Source organism: Barbus barbus (assembly GCF_936440315.1).
Source record: "Barbus barbus genome assembly, chromosome: 21".
Classification (NCBI taxonomy): Eukaryota; Metazoa; Chordata; class Actinopteri; order Cypriniformes; family Cyprinidae; genus Barbus; species Barbus barbus.
The window spans coordinates 3,819,542-3,837,164 of record NC_136749.1 but is presented as its reverse complement, the minus strand read 5'-3'; the positions used below and the strand labels follow the sequence as shown (position 1 = coordinate 3,837,164).

At 37.5% G+C, this 17,623-nt stretch overlaps 1 protein-coding gene across 1 annotated transcript in view; it reads right to left on the bottom strand.

Moving 5' to 3' along the window:
* LOC306887162 (glutamate receptor ionotropic, kainate 3-like) overlaps positions 1-17,623 on the bottom strand; it is a gene marked incomplete at both ends in the record, with an annotated part of 125,986 nt that overhangs the window by 93,087 nt on the left and 15,276 nt on the right. The window lies entirely within an intron of this gene.

Here is a 17,623-nt window from a genome sequence, read left to right as displayed (position 1 = left end):
TTGGAAAATGTAGCGTTACATCTCTTGCTCAGCAATGGATGCTCTGCAGTGAATGGGTGCTGTCAGAATGAGAGTCCAAACAGCTGATAAAAACATCACAATAATCTGGAGTGGATCATTTTTGGGTTATTGTGATGTTTTTCTCAGCTGTTTGGACTCTCATTCTAATGGAAACCATTCACTGCAGAGCATCCATTGCTGAGAAAGTGATGTAATGCTTATTTTTTCTTAATCTGTTCCAATGAAGAAATAAACTCATCTATATCTTGGCCTGAGGGTAAGTAAATTGTCAGCACATTTTAATTTCCGGTTAAACATTGGTTTGAGCCGTTTCTGTTATTCTTTAGTTATTTAAATAGTTTCCATGGTGTCTGTATTATAAAAATACAGTGCAGTGCATTACAAAAATATTGGTACCACTTTATTTTACAGTCCTGTTACTCATGTACATACTATGTTCTTCTTTTAGTAATTACAATAACTAGGTAAAAACTAGGTACTTACCCTGAATCTAAACCTAACCCTACCCCATAGTTACCTTATTTGACCAAAGTGCAACCAAAATATTAATTGTAATGTTTTATAATATGCCCTATAAGTTATTGTAAAAACGAACCAGTTATAATAAATGTAATTATTGGACATTGAAACCCTTTCTTATACTTGCACAATACTCTTTGAAGGTGAAACCATAAATAAGTAACTATTATGATGAATAATATAACTATGGTTACAATTTTTAATGAACAGATGAAAAAAAAAACTGCTTAAAAGAACAAACATAAATATTATAAGGCATTTTAAATGTCTTTATGATGCATTATATATACAGATTCATTGAAAGTGTTTTCTGTATTTTTACATATTAATTTTTTATTGTAATTTTCTTACTATTCTAGCTTCTTTACTAGATGTCTGGGACAACACTGGCATTTCGATCAACACACACACACACACACACACACATACATGCTGAAGATGAAAGGCCTGCAAAGATCCATATACAGTATGAACCAACCAAGCAAACAGCTCCACTATATCATTCCAATCAATACTCTTGTGAATCTTTTCATCCTGTATGAACAAACCACCTCCGAACTCGCAGACCTCGTGCAGAACCACACGAGTACAGGAGACGCGTGATGCGCCTCCTGCTTGCTGCGGAAACACCCCTTATTTATCTGAAAGAAAGACAGACAAAGCGAGAAAGGGAGAGAGGGAGGGATGGGTCCTCTCCATCTGTCTACGCAATCTTCCGGGGGCTAATTATCCTAATCCCCGGAATCCAGGATGTGGGATGGTGGCATGCGCCACATCCCAGGACACCAGCGTTTTGCCTCCCAGTTAAATGTGAAAATTAATTACTGCCCGCCCTACTGCCGAGGGGAGTACGACCATGACAGAAGCGCTGCTCCCTCTCTTCACAGGCAGCTACATGAGGGGGCAGTGTGGGTTTTGGTTCATGTGGTCAGTGCACGTCAGACCTAATAAACGTCCAAAGGTAACGCAGCCTGAACAGAACGCAACACTCTTTCGGGCTTCAAACTGATGCAAACAAATGACTGTAATCAGTATTACGGAACCGTCTGGACTGTATATTTGAATTGGTTTATTAATCGCGTTTGCTCTCTAAATCGCTATTATTATTGCTTATACTTGGCATTAGGGGTTTGTTCACATTTGTTCCAACTATAAGCTATCCCACATAACCTTATTTGTGCTGCAGACATATTAGATATCACAAACTGCGTGGCTTGTTGAGGAAAGGTGTGCTATTACTTTTCAAAGCAATTGGATTTACAGATTTCACCTGGCGGACAATAAAATGAAGAAAGCAATATACAGACCAGAATATCCAATACAGGTTCACTGGAAAAATGTGCCTGCGGTGGCATTTTGTCAAAATGATATTAAATCGCTTGCATGTTTTGGAGGAGTTTCAAAGTGAAATGTCCAGTGAATAGAGTATTTTGTTTGATCAGAAACAGATGAACTTGAATCTGACAACATTTAATTATGTATCATGGCAATTCATAAAATAAGTGCCTGGTGAGCGGTGCTAAAAGATTAATTCTCTACTGCGTTTGAAATTACGTATCACCTACACCAAACCCTACTCTAAACTTAACTGATAATGTTAAGGAAAAAAAGTGAGATAAAAATGAATTTTAGAAGCAACCATACCATTTTAGCTTGCTTCTAAGTCTTTGGGCTATTTTATCATGATTTTTGTTTTATGGGACTTATACCCAGCACATCAGAAGTGCAATGCTGTACCAGGTGGGCTCCCGAGCAAGTCATTATGTGATACAAATGTGACAAAGCATTGATTTACAAATCATAGACTATGGTGCTAATAAAAGTCATTGATGTTTTACTGCTACTAGTGTTTTTAACTGCTGTGAATTTTTTGGTATATGTATGTTTTTCCAATAAGCCTATGTTGAGAATAATATATATATATATATATATATATATATATATATATATATTCTCTTGAATTGGACAATAAGCAGCCACACAGAATACCCTAGGCACCAGCTTGTCCTAACAACCATCCAGAACATCATAGAAAACATATAGAAATCATAGCAAATGTATCCTGAAAACCCTTTGAAACACCTTAGCATTGTGAGTTTCGTAGGGATGAGCACCACTCATTTTTCCTGAAAATGTGTAATTTATGATTTAATCAGTCTTCCTGCTGTGTCAGTTCTAATGATTCCTACAAAATGAGCAATAAATTGCATTTTTGTCCAGTCTACATTAGCAACATTTCAGGCCAGTCATCAAGAAGAAAGTCTCCTTTAGCTCTTAAATCGTGTTGTTAAAACGAACAACGTGACAATCAAATAGTATCTTCTTGTTTTCAGTTGTGCGACCTCCCGCTATGTTGAGATACGTTGCTGTATCATGTCCTAAAAAGAAATCGAAAAAAAAAAATTTGTGTGGCTCATCTAATGAGCGCATGTTTGTAGAACATTTCATATTTACAACGAAATCCGCGATTTAACTTTTAACAAGTTGGCCAAACACGCAATGGATGTGCATGAAAAAATACCCACAGGCTGTTTTCTTCCAAGTCTCTTATCCATTCCTTCAGTTCTTTCCAATTTTTCTTCTCTATCAATTAAACAAACAACGCTGCAATTGTTTTAGTCTCTAGCCGACAGTCATGCAATCAAACAGAAATGCTTCTCAAACCCGATGCTTCACGTAAGAACAGCTGCCCCCTTTCTCACTTTAATAACAGCTTAGTAAGTCAAAGTGGATACAAATGTGAAATTGCCTCCAAAAGGAGGAGCGCTTCCTGTCAGCTCGACTTATTTTCAGCTCATGCTCTCAGTGGCCTTCTTCTCCTCCAGACATCGTTCCCTTTCCCGCAACACGCAGCGCGGCCTGTCACCAACCACCCAATCAACTGTGCACCGAATCAGAGAAGGCATTTTTCCCCAGTGGTGCAATTAACCCCTAGCTGTGGGTAAGTCGCCCCCTTTGGCAGGTCTGTCCAGAAACACAGCGGCATGTTCCTAAAGAGGAAACCCCTAATATCACGCTACGCCCTCTATCTTGCCTTCAGCGAGTCCCAGCCTCACATCTGTGTGTCATGTCACATCGAGAGAGACGAGCCTGATGGCTGAGCGGGAGTCTCGCTAAAACAGAGGGTCTATTTTTCCGAGATTGAATATGTCTCTTACTTAACCACTTTGTAAAATTTAATGTCCTCCGAGTAATTGAGAGCTGTAGGGTTTTCTGGAGAAACGTGTTTTCTCCCGATCAGATCAGCAGACGACAGGCTGCGGTGAAGAAGAGCAGGTGTTGAATAAGGTCGCCTGTCAGCAGGGTCACTCTTAGCTGGGGTGGCAATCAAACAGCCAGAGACAGCGGTGTGCCACGTGTGATAATGTCATTCTAGGTCAATGTCTACATGCAGTGACCATCCCGTATCCGACAACATTCCCTCTTGCCTCTCCAATGCGACTTCAAAGACAACCTAAAAAAATAAACATTCACCCTGTTTCGTTTCTTAATAGGTCTTGTCATATGTCACCCCAAAGGAAAAGAAAAGAAAATTATATTTTTTCTGTATACCCGTATTTTCTAAGAAATTGCATTGTTGAGCGAAAAAACAAAGATCAGTGTGGAAGTCACATTTTATTATTGCATTCAGAAATACTATTGAATACTTGTAAATAATAATAATAAAAAAGAATAAAATAAGAACTGAACAAGAATGTAAAATATAAATACAAAACAGATTATATTTGCATCCAGTAAAACAAATGTATTATAAACGCCAAACCTCAACACATTTATTTAAAGCAAAACTGAAACTACTATAGCTTGTGAAATGTGTCTGACAAATAAACTTGAGTTCATGTAACTCTCTAATTTGGTACAAATCTAAATGTGTGTTTTTATGCAGGTTTTGCATACTTTATGTTAATTTCATTATACGAGTCGCTTTGAAATATAAGACGCAACCTGTTTCTGATGACAAAAAAAATTAAATAATAATAAAAATGCACTGCAATACAATGTATAAAATCAAGAAATTAAGCTCCATCACCACATTATATCAAGCCAAATAATGAAAACCTTAAAATATTCATCATTAACTCTCCCTGACTTTGTTCCAAAGCATTGAGGGAGATTTTCAGTGATTAAAAACTTATATTTGTGGTAACACTTTAGCATAGGGACCAGATTTCACTGTTAACAAGTTGCTTATTAGCATGCCTATTATTAACATATTGGCTGTTTATTAGTACTTATAAAGCACATATTCTGCATGACCATATTCTGCATCCCTAATCCTACCCAATACCTAAACTTAACAGATTCCTTACTATTACTATACTAGTTTATTGAGGCCAAAGTCGTAGTTAATGGTTTGTTAATAGAGAATTGGAGAATAGTGAGTATATGTATAATCACGTATATTGCATGATTTCAGAAGACGTGTAGCACATGAGTTATACAGATTGCATTTATGATATATTTATGGTGCTTTTTATTCTTTTTTGGAGTTAGGTGAAAATTAGGTCAGATGGGTTTGGAATGACATGGCATTGAGTAAATGATGACAGTATTTTCATTTTAAGATTAACCAACCATTTACTTGCATTCAGAATGGTGTTTCATGTTGTCTGTAACACATGCAGCCCCCATGCTCCCACTCTGAGCTAACTATCTGCTGGATTTATTAAGGCTTAACTGTTTGACAGAAAATCACAAGCTAATACTGCAGCATGGGGTTGATTAAGGTAACAGGTGGTGGCGACCTTGGTTGACTACGAGGACTTTTCTACACCAAAATTAAATTAGCATTCTCCATGAGCACGGACACGCTGAGCTGGACAGATAGAGGTGAGATCCCACCCTTAAATAGACCCATTAGTTTTTTTTTTCCTGATCATTAGCTGCGTAAGTGCCTTAATTGATGCTCATCCCACAGACAGATGACTTTCTGATTAGCAAATGCTATCTTCTGCTTGCCAGGGGAACAATGATCTATTTGTTCTGTACGAGTCTCAAAGGTGCTATTGCCTTATAGTGGTCAAGTCAGTTCCTTCTTATATGACACCTTGTGCAGCCGAAGAGAGGCCTGTGGCCAGAAAAGTTAGAGCAGTTAATAACTGGTCCTGCTCTCTGTCTGTTTAGCTGCTAAAGCTCGGGCTTGCTTTACACTGAGCTCTCTACCTCAATAGTACACATCTCTACTTGAAAGCAGTGTAAGTGTTATATTACTTGACAAATGTTTTAAATATTAAGCTTAAGTGTGCAATTTGTGAAAATAATGACAGCATCTGCCATTAGTCATACAAACATATGGCCACGCCCCAAATTCACACCATTGGTTGTGGTGGATTTCTCGAAAGCATTGTTAGCCAACTATGGTCTCAGGTTCCATCAATACCAACATAGTTCAAGGATTTTTGTTGTTGTCGTTTATTAAAACCATACTTACAATGAACATTTGCAAACAGCATTGCAAACTTTTGTTTTTGAAACTATAGCTTTCAACCTGAGGATTTACTAAAGACGCGCAGTGAAGAATTAGTGTTGAAAAGGTGTGGACAGTTATTTTTGTTCCTGACCTTATTGAATATGCATTTGTAGGAGTTTCCCTTTCAGACCGAAAATTTATGGGAGGAAAGTGTTCAAATGAATCATGCAACACGATTTGCAAATTTTTGCGCTTTTCAAATTACTTGTATTTTTGCCATTATTTAAAGCCCCAAAAAAACCATGTCTATTTAAAAGCATGTCTTAAACTATTTTGTGCCTCTGTTGTAAGTAGATCACCTGCACCTGATGAGCATCAGCTGTGTTTATTTGTGACTGTGCTAATTTGCGCTGCGCTTGGTATAATGTGTTGGTCAATTGGTAAATGAGATGTTGTGTCTGTGTTTTTTAATTTGCGTGTTGTCTGTAAAAAATCACCGCAGAAATTTCCATGCCCATCGGTGTTGTTTTAGAATTGCACTCTTTCGCTAATTTTGCACTCTTGGCTCATAGTTTCTTGTTAGTATGACTTTAATAGATCACACTTTTGGGCACAATAAGAAAGGTAACATGCAGTGCATTCTATATCTTTCATTTCATTTAAATACATTGCAATCTATATAAAAGTGTGTTGAGAATCATCACTGATTTTGAAGAGTGAGCTTGTACATACATTTGTAATGGCACCCCAGAGTATAACATAAGAGGGAACCTGTGATGAATCAGATATAACGTAAAGCAAAAACAACAGGGAACAAATATAGTGAAGAAGTCCACAGATGCCTTGTTCATTACAGCAGCATCACGGAGAAATTAAGTTGTCAAGAAGGCTGCTGACTGAATGAAGCGCATGTTTTCGGGAGTAAAGGGTATACCAATTGCATACTGAATAACTTGATTTAAACTGCTTTCTGTTGTCCATATTTGAGTGCACTCAACAGACAGGTAAATTCCTACCATTGATAACTATCTGTGGTCTCCATTGGTTTACTTTATGGACATTTAGCATTATGTGATTAACTGACAACACAACGAAAGAAAACAATGCATCCATCTTTTTTAACTACCAATTCATAATGAGTTCAGTGTTTAATCATTTTCCATCAGTTCACTTTTTATGAATAGAAATGTACGCAGAAGATTGAGGGTGATTAGAGGACACAAAGGATGTGCTCAATGCATTCATCTAGATATGAAGGGAGCTAAACAAAGTCTGCATTCCAAGTATCCTTCAAATTCAGACACCATCCAACAATGCTTTATGATGTGCAGCCAGGATATGCAAGCTTACTTCTGATTGAGAAACAGCCACTGTGTGACCTCTCAGTGCAGGTCAATTTATACTTTCCTCATAATAAAAAAAAAAAAGAGAGAAAAAAAACTAGGTCTGAAAGTGACATGTGAAATGTAATTCATTAGGCGGATATTTTTAAAAATGTAATTTCATACACTAATCTAAATATTTCTGCTATTTTGAGACCAACGCACTACAGGAAATGAATAAAGTTTAACAGCAGTTTCATTGATCCTTAAAGCTAGACAGTTATCCGTGCTCAGCAGCATACGCTTGTCCCCATATTTGCACTCGGGCATTCAAAATTACATTAATTACCATCTGGAGAGACAATCTCTACAACAAAAAGAGCACAACAACATCTGACTGCCAGGTACACCGCAAGGCATATAATACGCTAATGTATCCCATTACACCCCATTTGGCAGAATGGGTATTCTCTTTGTTGAATCCCAACACCGCTCCCAGATTTCGCATGGACTCGGCATAATGGTTCTGGGCTTTATTCGCTTTCTTTATGAAAGATACGTGGGTAACCCTGCTGAGAGTCATTAGGAGAGCATTTACGCGGGCCTTTTTACCCTTTTTACCCACAGACATTTGCAGTCTTGTTACCGTGGCGCTTTGAAGACTCCACAGAGATGCTCCGCCTGTAAAAAGAGGCTTGAAGCCACTCGAACAACACACCAAAAGACCATCCAGCTCCTGCCTGGATACTCTGGTAATATTTTTAAAGAAGGTATGGACTTTGTAATACCCCTTAAAGTAGATAGGCTTCGGAACAAATGGAAAAAATCCCTGGCAGCCGAGGGTTGGCCTTAAAAAAAAAAAAACGGTCGTTTGGCCTGCTTTTGCGGAGCATGAAACATGAATTAGCACGCTGTGACGCTGGCGGTGTGGGGAAAATCACAGCCTCCTCTCTTGGCTTCTCTTCTCTGGCCGCCACATAACCATTCTGTCCTAAAATTGAATCTGCAACTGATTTGAATTCCACCACTGTATAACCTCTTATTTATTCATTGCTTTTCTCCCCCTACATACCATTAAATCTAATAATTCGTTTTCAATACTGCTACAGCACGGTCGGCCAATTCCACATCCTGGGGCTCGTGCTCCAGCCATGAAGAGTGAAAAGAAAACGAATGAGAACATGATCAATAATGTTTTAAATACCATATTCCGTCATTGCTTTGATAGCTAATGTGGCGGCTGCTCGTGCGAAGCCTCTCAAGTGTGTGCGAGTTGTTGGTTTGGCCGTTTATTCAGACAGCCCACGTGGATAAATCATTATTGTAAGGAGAACAGCAGATTCTATGAACATTTTCTTAGACACCTGTTTCCTTGGGAAACTAACTGTATCGTCTAATTAGGCTTATAACTGTGCAAAAACACCTGAGAATACCGAAAGTACAATTTATGCTAGTAAAAACTAATATATCACTGAAAAATGATGTGTATTAATGCTATTATTACACCTAAAGATAGTCTCAAAATGTCAGGTTGACAATTCAAAGTTTGTCTTCTCAGCAATTCAAAGGAGGAAAAAAAAGAAGGATCAAAATTTAATTCATTCTCAAAATAAACAGATGATCACACAGCACAGTGAAAATGACAGTAACTTTTTTGATGTAAAAATATCTTTTCAGGCTCACACTGGAATTGTTAAAACGCATATGACAAGCTTCCAGGCTTGATCGGTATTTTCATTATAAAAATGCATCATAAAGAACATTGCTCTAAACATATGTCAATGAATAAAATTAAATAAAATAAAATAAAATAAAATAAAATAAAATTAAATTAAATTAAATTAAATTAAATTAAATTAAATTAAATTAAATTAAATTAAATTAAATACTATTTTCTGACCTACGGGTGTTTAAATTATGCCAGATTATGTCATATAACAGATATCATTCTGACATTTCAGAGACACACTCTTACAGAGCTGCAAGTTTCTCGTGTCAAAATGACAATGCGGAACAAAGTATACAAGCTTACTCTTAAATTCACATTTTAAAAGTCTGCCTGCATGAGTTGCATTCTGCACTCTGAATATAAATGCAGAAGACAAACAATCCGCATTCACTGCAGCAAAGAGCACAAAAAAATGTTTTTTGTTTTTTTTTAATCAAGACATCCATTAATGGGTAAACATGTCACATAAGACTTATTCTTCAATTACGATGGCATAAAGCAACGCTGCTGCAGTATTCACTGCCCGCCCATGGACATTATTCATGCTAAATGCTCATTGGTAAATTTACAATGAAATGATACAAACTAGAAGCAGCTTTACTGTGCTCATTATTATCTGATATATAAAAACATCAAAATAATGAAACAATTGAAGTTAGTGGCACAAAGACCAAATAACAAAAACAAATGCTGCACATACATCATTACAGAGCCATTGTAAGAATAAAAGGACTATTTTATGCACAAAACAATAATGCAATTCAAATTGCAAAACCTCCAAAGAGGCCCGTATGCAATTACACTGAAGCATGTTTAGAAAATTTAAATCAAAGCTCTAAATCAGATGTAACACCTGTGATCTTCTATTGAAATACAAAGTGAGATTCCTGCTTGAAATATTGCCATGAAACAACTACTGAATCACGTATCACATCAAATCAAACGAGTCCCATATTTGCAACCTAGAGAGCACTATGTGAAATAGACATCATTTTATTCTGTACATATTCTGAGCTGTAACTACACACACATCCAGACTTTCGTTTTCACAGTTCAAATATATAATGTAAAATGACACTTCCACCTAAACTGACAGCGACTCTAGAATTTATGCCCTTAAGGGAAGGTCATCTGAAGTATGTACAAGTATAAAAGATACAGTATACAGCATTATATCATGAATTTTTATTTATGAATTTGGCAGACGCTTTTATCCAAAGCAATTTACACTGCACTCAAGGTATATACAATTTTATAAGGTTTTGCATTCTCATGACCTTGGTGTTGCTATTGCCATGCTCTACTGTTTGAGCTTCACAAAGGCTCAGGACAAGGTGGTTTGCATGGTTTACGTTAGTGTTTCTCAACAGGGGAGCGGCATCCGTTTACTGTAGCGCTTGCGGTCATTTACTGAACAACTGATTATAACGGGATCCATGTGCTTTGATGCAACGTGTCATGCCGTTCGCGCCCCGTGTAGTAGTGTACTACCGCTTCTAGACTAGAAGGTGTATCATTTCCATAGCAATGAGTCGACTCTTTACTTTGGTGTTCGCTCGGCTTTCTGTAGCGCAGCTGATGGACTTCCTGTGGAAATATGCATTTTAAACACAAACCATGACATGCTTTTTCGTGTTTAAAAAAAATAATATAAATGCTTTTTGTTTGCTGATTGACAAATTTCTAAAGAGTCTATTCAACGCACATAAATATAGCCTAATTTATATTCACGTGGCTTTTTATCTTCTTGGAAAACTTGTGGTAATATTTCAAATCCAGTCAAATCAAATAAGTCATGAATGCCATGTGCCATTCAGTGTTACCTATATGGGTTAAAATACATGCTTTTGAGATATATATATATATTATACATAAAATATAGCCCAGCCTATACCACCAAAAGGTTTTGAAACAAATCCTTTCTGCAGTAAGTTTGCATTTATTTGATAGAAAATACAGTAAAAACAGTAAATCTACAATTTGAAAGAACTGTTTTCTATTTGAATATATTTTGAAATGTGTTTTCCTCTCATGCTAAAGCTCTATTACTCCAGCTTTCAGTGTCACATGATCTTTCAGAAATCATGCTGATTGTTGCTCAAGAAATATTTATTATTTTTATTATTATAGCTGGCACACTACAACAACAAAAAAGCAAGATTTGAAATTTAATTGATAACAAAAAATATATATATTTAATTGATATAAGAAAGATATAAATCAGGGCTGCACTAAAATAATAACTATTTTGAAAATGAGAAGCATATATTTCCCATCTTTCTACAACCCCAATAGCAGAAAAGTTGGGACGTTTTGTGAAATGCCATACAATCATACAAGAAAATGTTATGTGTTCATTCTCTTTAACCTATATTTAATTGACTGAAGTACAAAGAAAAATATCCAATGTTTATACTCGCCAAATTTTCTTTTTTAAATATAAACTATTTTGGATTTTGATGGCTGCAACACACTCCAAAATATTTGGGACATTGGCATGTTTAACACTGTCGAATCGACTTTCCCTTTAATTACAATGTTTAATTGTTTGGGAATTGAGGATACTAATTCTTAAAAGTTTTGTGAGCAATATATTGCCCAATCTCACTAGATACAAGACTTCAGATGCCCATCAATCTGTGGTCATCGTTGTCTGATTCTTCTTTTCATGATGGGCCATACATGTTCACTAGGAGACAGACCTGCTGGCCAGTCTGTCACATGCACATGTATCTATGAAATCATGTTGTTGTAAGCACATGCAAAATGAGAGCTGGCCTTGTTGATCTAATAACTATGGACTTCCCATGAAATACGTCATCTTGATGGCAATATATGTCTCTGTACAATACCAATATATGCCACCATGTTAATGGCACCTTAACACCCATACAGTTTGCTCTGCTGCACCCCCATACCGTGACAGACGTGTGCTTTTGCGTCTGTCGCTGATGAAAAGTCTGGATGGTCCCTTTGGTCTTTGGGACTGAGAACTCAACATCCATTTTTCCCAAGAAACAAGTTGAAAAGTGGATTAATTTGAGCACAGCACACATTTCCACTGGGTTATTTTTAATTTAATTTTTTTTGACTATGTGAGATGAGATTTGGTCCTGAGAATCTGGTGTTATCACTGCATAAAGTTGATAGCTTTCTCCTTGAGTAACAGAGATTCAAGTTGCATTTCTTGTTGCAGCAGCAGACTGTGTTAAGTGACAGCAGTTTTCTGAAGTACTCCTTAGCCCATGTGGCTATATTTAACACTGCAGCATGATGGTTTTTAATGCAATGCCATCTGAGAGCTTAAAGATCATGCAAATTCACCTGAGGTGTTCTGCTTTTCCCTACACAGACTGAGATTTATCTGGATTCCTTTAATATTTTCACAGTATGGTAGTTGGTGAAAGACCTAAATTCTTTGTGATTTTGCATTGAGAAATGTGATTTTTGATTTGTTTGGCACAAAGTGATGAGCCATGACTGAGAATGAGATGATCCTTTTATACCCAAACATGATACCCTGGCCTATATTACCAGTCCACCTGCTTACTGTGAACTGTTTCAAAATATATTAATTTGGATATTCTGTAGATTTTTCATTTTTATTTTCCCTCTGTCCCAACTTAATTGGAGTGTGTTGCAGCCATCAAAATCTGTTTATATTTATAAAATGCATTTATGTTGGTCAGCAAAAACATTGTAAATAGTTTCTTTGTACTTCTGTCAATTTAATAAAAGTTAAAGAGAACTAACAAATCACAGGTTCTTGATTTTATTGCATTTTATAAAACATCGCTAAAGGTTAGCACCACACCATTTCGCCAGCTGTGCCACTTCCTCTCTGTAGAGCATTTCATTGTTGTTGTTGATGAGGCCTACCACAGTTGTGTCATCAGCAAACTTGATGATGTGGTTGGAGCTGGACTTGGCAGGGCAGTCGTGGGTCAGCAGCGTGAAGAGCAGCGGGCAGAGCACACAGCCTTGTGGAGCACCTGTGCTCAGTGTGGTAGTGCTGGAGGAGTTGCGGCAAACACGGACTGACTGAGGTCTTGCAGTTAAAAAGTCCAGGATCCAATTACAGAGGGGGGTATTAAGGCCCAGCAAGTTTAGTTTGTGGATGAGCTGTTGTGGGATTATAGTGTTGAATGCTGAGCTGAAGTCGATGAACAGCATTCTTACATAAGAGTCTTTCTGTTCCAGGTGAGTAAGAGTTAGGTGGAGAGTGGTGGATATTGCATCGTTCGTGGAACGTTTTGGACGGTATGCAAACTTGAATGGGTCCAGTGTGTTTGGGAGACTGGACTTGATGTGATGCATGACTAACCTCTCAAAGCACTTCATCATGATTGGGGTCAGTGCTATGGGACGATAGTCATTCAGACAGAACACGGGTGACTTCTTTGGTACTGGAATTATGAAGGTGGATTTGAGACACGTGGGGATGACTGCCTGGCTCAGCGAGGTGTTGAAATTATGGAGGTGGATTTGAGACACGTGGGGATGACTGCCTGGCTCAGCGAGGTGTTGAAGATGTCTGTTAGGACATCCGTCAGCTGTGCAGCACAGTCTCTCAGTACACGCCCAGCTATGTTGTCAGGGCCCGCAGCCTTTCGTGGGTTAATCCGGGACAGGGTCTTCCTTACGTCGGCTGGAGAGAGACAGAGTACCTGGTCGTTTGGAGATGTGAGTAGTTTCAGTGCAGGTGTGTCGTTCTGTATCTCAAATCATGAGTAGAAGTGGTTGAGTGCATCTGGTAAGGATGTGTCTTCATCACTGGCCTGTGGTGGGGGCTTGTAGTCAGTGATGGTCTGAATGGCTTGCCACAGGGACCGAGTGTGAAGTTGTTAATTTATTTAGCATATTGTTGTTTTGCCTTCTTGATGCCATGAGACAGATTGGCTCTTGCTGTTTTGAGGGCTGCTTTGTCTCCTGATCTGAATGCTTCATCTCTGGTCTTTAGTAGCCCACAAACCTCTGCTGTCATCCATGGCTTCTGGTTGGCACGTGTGGTAATGGTCTTGGTGACTGTCACATCATCAGTGCACTTTTTGATGTAAGCAGTCACAGTTTCAGTGTACTCCTGCAGGTCTGTGTGGTTGTTGTAGGTGGCTGCCTCTTTAAACATGGTCCAGTCTGTGTCCTGGAAGCAGTCCTGCAGTGCTGAGGTGGCATTGTTTGGCCATACTGTGATCTGCTTTTGAACCGGTTTGGCGAGTTTGAGAAGTGGTCTATATGCTGGGATTAGCGTAACAGTGATGTGGTCCGAGTACCCGAGGTGGGTTTCAGCTTTGTATGCGTTTTTCTCTGTTGTATAAACAAAGTCCAGTGTGTTGTTTCCCCTTGTTGCAAAGTTCACATGTTGGTAGAACTTTGGTAAAACTGTCTTTATGTTTGCATTGTTGAAGTCACCGGCTATGAAAAAGCCGTCGGGGTTATTTGTTTGTTGTTCACTGATGGCGCTGTACAGTTCACGAAGCGCGTCCTTAGCGTTTGCACACGGGGGGGATGTAGACCGGGAAATTAAAATGACATCCTTTTAGAAAAATTGTCATAATACATCAAAAAATTGGCACTCTTTTTTTTATTTGTAAATCTAAGAGATGAAACAAGTCCAATTCAACAAGAAAAAGGTGGAAAGACAAAGGTGATTTAAGCCATTTTTGCTTATGAATGAAGAATTTTGCATTCAGTATAAGAAAATTAACGACATATTAAGCAGATAAAACCTTTGGATTTTCATAATAAAAAATAACATATTTGAGGACGAAGGTATGTGTTACATTTGTAAGATTAGAAACATAGTTGCTTAAGTCAACCCATAATTTTTTGGTAACACCACAATCAAAAAATAAATGGGCAGCTGTTTCCTCAACAAAACCACAAAAAGATCAAGACTCATCAACATCAGAATATTTAGAAATGGACAAATTAACGGGATACATTTTATGAAGGATTTTATAATGAATCTCCTTAACCTTGTTAGATATGCAAAATTTACTTGGCAAAAGCCAGGTCTTCCTCCAATTTATATGTGTTATAAAGGTACCCCAGTAGAATTTCCCTCTTGGAGTAGGCTAATCTTTCTTTTGGTCTGAAATATTTAGCGAATATGTCTGTTATTGCATTTCCAATCTAAAATATCGATACCACCCAAACATAAAGTCGGATAAACACTGTTACCTTTACTCAATTTTAGGTGGCGCGCTCACATCTCATTCAAAAGCATACTCCAGTAGCATGACGCAATCGGTCACGAGACACACAAGAGCCAATAGCATTTCACAACCAAGGCTGACGTAAGGCTTCTTCTGGTGGCATTTTTTGAATTTGCATACAGAGACTGCACACAGGAAGAGCTTTATGACAGACGGAAAAATCTCACAAATCAATTGTTTTGCCTCGGGAAGACTTGGAATATTAATACTTTTTGAATAAATTATGACAGTAGTTGTATCTGCCTGTTATATATTGTGCTTTATTGACAAATGATAGGTTTAGGGGCAGGGGTTGGGTTACGTCCTCATAAATGTGTAAATAATGCAATGTATATAAAAAAAAAAAAAAAAAAAACTGTTGTGACTGTTTACATTGAAAAATTAGACCCCAACATATATGCAATAATGGCAATATTATTACCCAATATAAAATTTATTCATGATGCTAAAATTCCCAGTACCTTTTGAGTTGGCATATTGACGTCAAGGGTTTCTTATTTAAAGCAACACTGTAAGTCGAAAAATTAAGCTAAAGGGGTACCTTGAGTGTCAAAAAGCAACGCCAAGTGGTCCTGACCGAGCTTCAGCAATATGTGATGAGCTGGGAGTGAGAACGTGTTGTATGCAAGCATGCTTTAAAACAAATCACAAGGGGATGCACATAACATTGTTTTAACTAGAATAATGATTACAATCCATTTTAAACATCACTGTAATATGGCTATAACTGTTTTATTTTATTTATTTTTTCTTACCAAATAATATAGTTCAACTACTTTAAACAAGGCTCAGTTTAAAGTCAGAATGATCCGTTTAAGGCAAGGAACATGTGAATAGGGTAAAATTGTGTATATATAACCTTACTTTCCCCAGTTTATTAATCATGGCATGCTATTTTTTTGTATTATACATTTTCTGAAATGTTATATTTATGTAAAAAAAAATCAGAATATGAACTTTTGGTGCAAATAAAACGATGAGTTTGAAAAAAAAAAAAAAAACCTTTGAAATCTACACATGCAACTTACATAAAGTGTAATAAAACAAGTGTATTTTGCAGGTTTTCTTTCCACTATTATAAAAAAAGGTGAGTTATGGAAACAAAATCACCCAAAAATTGCCCAGTGCCTGAAAAAAAAAAAAAATTGTTTTAATTAAATAAAATGGTTTCACCTGTAGTGTCTTGCCTTCCCTTTGCAGCCTCATGAATTGGCATCAGTCAGAGTTTCTGTGTCCTGCCATGGAGGTCCATGCAGGTCAACTGTCCAGAACAATTTTTCACAACCGAGAGCAAAGGTCTAATCTGGTTTGCCTATAGTCTGGGATTTATTGACATTTAGAGTAGACTTTTTTTTGGTGAGAATGCAAACAAATCTTTGAAAAATCCAATCTCACATTCACGAAATCTGGACACATGAGACAAATCGCTTTCAGCTGTCACTTATGATGTCCCTCCAATTATTATGCCATTCACGAATATTCATCCATTTTTAAAGGTCCTCACCCAGGCTTCACTGAACAAACATGGAACGCTACTGCAAACTATTCTTCTGCAACTGACTTCCACTTCTTATGTAATTGCAATTTAGAGAGCAATCGGATTTATTTTCCTCGCCCTCTCCTCTCTTGCAGTGACACAGGTCTATCATCAACACAGACACGTAGTCCTCCACACTAGCACGTTTAATTATACAAATTCAGTATTGTCACATTGTAATCTTCTCTGAGGGGACAATAGGAAGGAAATTTTCACAGGGCAAGACAGAAAAACTAGAAAAACGACTTGCATGCAAATGCATGAACAATGTACGAACTAGATAATTGTAGAGGAAGAACCCGAGACAGGCTGCAGGAAGAGAGAGCTCATCTCATCCTCCTCATATGGAAAGAGAGAACGTGTGAAGAGATGCTGCTGACAAAAACATTAGGGCACAGATCCAGCTAGACACTATTCTAGCTTCTACCCGAAGGGCTACGGAGTAGACATAGAGAGTTTGGGGACGATGAAAAAAAAAAAAAAAGTTGGACTCCATTTTCAACCGAACACGAACTTGCCTGCGGCTACATTCACCACTTCATTTAGAAAAAGATTAGATAATAGTTGGCAGCCGGTGAAATGCAATTGCACACATCAAGGGGAAGACAGTAAGATTAAAAAAAAATATGCATTTTTACAAGATGTAAAGATTAGCCTGCAAAACCAAAAGCTTATGCTTCCATTTAAAAGATAAACGAAGAAAGAACACCTACTAAAAAGCATTACAATGCATGGTGACAACATGCAACAAGTTCATTTTAATCAGAACATGATCATTATAAATGATGGAGAAAATGAGTTGGTTGTAATCCTTTTTTCTTCAACTTTAGGATGAAATTTAGGATGAAATAAAAAATAGTCTGGTAGAAA